General features: G+C 37.9%; 1 long non-coding RNA gene across 1 annotated transcript; it reads right to left on the reverse strand.

Moving 5' to 3' along the window:
- Positions 1–1,047: 1,047 nt before the first annotated feature.
- LOC108047172 lies at positions 1,048–1,434 on the reverse strand. The gene is made up of 3 exons (XR_001769422.2): positions 1,379–1,434; positions 1,244–1,321; positions 1,048–1,190 (listed from the first exon to the last, which is right to left on the reverse strand). It is a non-coding gene; the product is annotated as an uncharacterized LOC108047172 (long non-coding RNA).
- Positions 1,435–4,608: the final 3,174 nt, after the last annotated feature.

Consider the following 4,608-nt stretch of genomic DNA (forward strand, 5'->3'; position numbering starts at 1 on the left):
TGCCGTTAACGTCCAAAACCGAATCCAAGTCCCCTATAGTTTTACCTCCACGAAAAGTACTAAAATATACCGTGCTCATTTTGATCTCTCTCTTGCGCTCTCTCACATGCTCTCCTTCTCTACCGCGCTAGCTGCATCTCGCTCTATTGCACAGGGCGCGTGTTGCACTTATTGCTCTCGCGCTCTCTCAAAACTGCCTCTCCTCTCTAGCTGCTCTGCGAAAGGGAGATGGACTGTGCTGCTGGCCCGCTCTACCTACGTTGTTGGTGGCGCAGCTGCTTGGGAGAACGGGTTTCGTGTCCAAATTTAGTGCATTTCCGCGGGCAGATGGAACAAATGTTGCTGCAACATTGTTGCAAGGAAATGTTGCAAGGAAATAGTATATATTTTATTATATCAACTATATATAAATATATATATTGTAATCATGTTTAAGGAAAATGCAATAGAAAAATAAATTCTATAATTCGTTCAGTTTTTTTCGTAGAACTAATATTTTTATAAGGCTAAAGTGCTTGGTATATATTAATATATTTTATTTATAGAATAAGTACAAGCAATGTGCGAAACAAATTTTAGTTAATTGTAAATCAAAAAATCAATGCTAGCAGAAAACAAGCTTAACGTTTGTTAAGGTATTAGGGTTGGTTTTTTTTCAACCACGCTGAAAGGTATTCGATACCTCTTTTTTTTTTTTAATTTGCATATGAAAAGGGTTCGTTTATTATATTTTTTGGCGCTGGAATGTTGCTTTTTTTATGGGCTTCAATAAAAAGTGAACAATTCTATCGTATTAAAAATATTTAATTTTAAAAAATATTTGCACACCTACGAAAGTTAAAAATTATACATTTTTTTATTAACCTTGTAATTTGGAAAGACAATACATATAGCCAAAATCGAATAAATGCCACCTGTCTGCAAACAGCAGCCGCGGAAATTATTTTCGGAGCCAGATAAATGCATTTTTGAAATGAATTTCATCCGGATCCGACGTCTCTTCCAGGAGCTCCTACTTTTATTCACGTGGCACCCCTTCGATTTTGGTTATATTGACGACATTCTAGAATGGTTTACAGATCTTCCAGATTTGAATCACCTATTTGGCAAGATTGTTCGTATCACACAGCGGGGAAACTAGCGATCCAGATCCATTTGTTCCTGGTCCAGAAGTACACCAGCCAAGAGCCCTGAAAGAAAATGTTTTTTGATCTGCGCCGAGACTATATGAACTTATACAAACCGTTTTTTTGAACTATAGTAGAAACTGCCAGAGCCTTAAAACCTTTAAAGTTCGCTAAGTTTTTTAATGAAAAAATTCCTTGTAAAAAAATAAAGGAAATAAAACTCAACTTTTTGTTAAATTTTTTTGGCTTACAAAATTTTGTAGTTGATTTAGGACCAGACAACCGGGTTCCAAGCCGAATGATCAGAAACTAAATATTTCTATAAAACCAGGTTGAATATCGAATTTTCGCTTGCTTTGTTTTCTAATTTTGCTTATAATATTTATAAAGTTTATTTGTATTCTGCCTCTAATTAAATCTGTGTTGTATAAGATAGTCGATTGTTTTTTTTAGCTTTATAAAATCTTTGGTGGTCTTTCATCTGTGCTTTCATTAAAAATTAGCTTAATCACCTTCCTAAAAGAACAAGATTAATTCGATTCGCTTTCTTGACCAAACATTGTAAATCACTTGATAACAGCAGTTCATTGAGAGCACCTGATAAATGGGCTAAGAAGGCAAAGGGCCAAAAACATAACCAGAATTCTCTTCGCGCGAAATAAAGTTGTTGAAATTTGTACAATAAAAATCGGTCTTCATTAATTTGCATCGAACCGAGCGACATTTGCATATGCATGAGACCAGAAAACGAAACCAATCAATTTTACAAGGAATTGCGAACCCAGACCCAAAATTTCTCCCGCCAGACTTTCAAGTGTCCGCCGCCGATCCTTGTCCAACACAGTAGAACTCCCATAACACTAACCAAAATTTGGAAAGTATTTCAGAAGAACAAACTCTAAATATTTTATAAGGATTAAGTGTTTTAACACAGTTTGTCTTAAAATATGACTCTAAACCAAAATGTATGAAAGGGATTTGTACAAATTTTGAAAATGGGTACAGATTCTTTTTCAAATTAATAACAGCATTAACTAGATAAGAAATATTATTTTTTTAATTCATATTTAAAAACATTTTAGTTATTCGATTTGAGTTGAATTAAAATAAATTTACGAATAATATAAGCCGCTTCAAAGAAGTCCAACTGTAATATAATATTTAAAATAAAATATATTTCGCGCAATAAATTTGACGATAAAGTACTCGCACCGGGAGTTTTCGAGCCCGGAGAAGAGTGAAAAGTTTTTAAATTAAACACAAATTTATGATCAAACAACGGCAACGGCGAAAAAATAAAATGAAAAGGAGCGGCGAGAAGAAAAACCTGGAGGCTGTGGGGCAAAGCCAAACGGCAGCCTCTCGATCGCACGGACCCCTTTTATCCCCTTGAAGACCCCTCATTTTTTGAGCCAAGTTAGCACCTGTAAACCGGTTGGTGGTCGGCAGGTAACCGAGAGCTGAGAGCTCCATCTCCGAAAAACAGATGTCCTGCTGCTCCAAATTGAAAGCACAACATACATCATCCATCCTTTTTGCGTGGACCTTCCGCTTAACCCCTTGACACCCCCCTTAACCCGTCGAAGGGCGCCGTGCAGTTTGAATAATAAGGCAGCAACAACAAAGAAATTGGGGTCATGTACTTGGCCAAGTCCACCAGACAGGCAACATCTTTCACTTTGCAGCCTCTTCTGCCGATCCCCGAAATCCCCTCGATTCTCACCGATCTTCTCGTACTTTATGCATATTTTTTGAGGCTTTTTTGGTCCTCAGATATAACTTTTTTCCTGGCCCTGTTGTGGAGGCTAAAAAACTCGAAAATTAATCGCGTGGCTTGTGACACTCCCTGGGATCTGGAGGGGGGTTTCGGAGGGGGGCTTAAGATCTGGAGGCGGGACATGCTCTTCATATCGAGCGGAGCGTGTGTCGCTCATGATCTGTTTATGGTTTAGATGGATGATGTAACGATCAATTGCAACCTGTTGCCGATATATCTCCGGTGGCATGTGTCATTTAATTGCTGAACTTGTTATTTATCGGAAAGGTTTAACAAAATAAACAAGACAATAATGTGTGGGTCTCTTGTTGTTATAAAAGCTTGAATGAAAGTAAACATTATTCGTGTAACGAAACAACAATTTGTAACACGAAACTTGTACAGCCTTAGCGAAATCAATTTTACTATTTCTTTTATTTAAATATTTATATTATATTATCTGAATAAATAAATTTTTTAAGACAATTGTAATAAATACACTTTTAGGGTAGCGATTAGCAATAAAAATTCTTAAGACTAATTTTATTGTTAATCGCTAATTTAGAAAAAAATTCACATTGGATATATTAATCCAATTAATATATTATTTCATTGGCACTTTAGCGTAAATTGATGTTGTCATTCCCAGCAAATTATAATTGCTGAACTATTATTATTATTTTGTATCAGTTCTTCAAAAAACATTAATCCAGAAAAAACATCTCGACTATTCCTTGGCAGGTGCTGGCCGAGAAAAATTCCCATCCGATTTTTCCCACACAGGATGCAAATGTAACAGAACCGAATAGGAAACCTTGAAACAAAAATTCGATTTCATGCAAAACACAAACGGGAAATCGGAAAACTGGAAACCCCAAAACGAGTATCGAGGCATCTCATGAGGATAAAAACGAAGGACGAAGATGGGAACATGTGCGCTTCCCACAGACTCTCAGCAGCAGGTACATTTGTATCGCCTAGAGGATCCTGCGGGATATCTATGCAGCGAAGGACTGAAACCTCTTCCCAGGCAGCTCAAAAACAGCTGCTTTTCGATCTCCTCTTCTTTTACGAGTTTTTCGAATTTTTACTGCAGAGTTTTGTGTTTTTACTGTTTCAAGATGATGGTGGAGGTGTCGCCACTCGAAGATGCGAACCTCACTTCCGTGTGAATTTTTTTGCGCCGGGATTTCGGAATTTCGCACTACAACAGCTGGGCAAGTTAATCCTTTTCAGTTGTTAGATCTCCGACTTTCTCTTAATTGGAAGCAGCAGCAGCAGTTGAAGGCGAAACCGCAGCAGTTGCTGTCTCTTCGTTATTGAATTTGAAACTTATCGGAAATCTTCCTTGGGCCTGAGAACGGAAACGCGACTGGGATCCTTCGGAGCACCCTGTTTGCTAAAAACGAGATGGAAGAGGGTCAGATGAAATCAAGGATCGCCGAATGCGAGGGTGGATCAGGTGCATTGCATAATCTTTGCTTTGTGTTCCTGCACATCTCATCTGTGGGAATATCTTTCGATTTCTGGCGGGGGATCCTTATGCAAACGCTACGGAACGGAAGTTGCTTAGCGTGGGAAGTCCTGGAAGCAAACATGTCCTGCGAAGGGGTTGCTTAAGCAATCTAATTCCGGCCACAGGTGGAGAGTCATTGGATTTGTATATAAGAAGATTTTAGACACTTCCGGATTCTTTTTATAAGGTAAAGAAGTCGTTTTTTGTAA

The sequence above is a fragment of the Drosophila rhopaloa genome, unplaced genomic scaffold (assembly GCF_018152115.1).
Source record: "Drosophila rhopaloa isolate 14029-0021.01 unplaced genomic scaffold, ASM1815211v1 contig_155, whole genome shotgun sequence".
NCBI classification, from domain to species: Eukaryota; Metazoa; Arthropoda; class Insecta; order Diptera; family Drosophilidae; genus Drosophila; species Drosophila rhopaloa.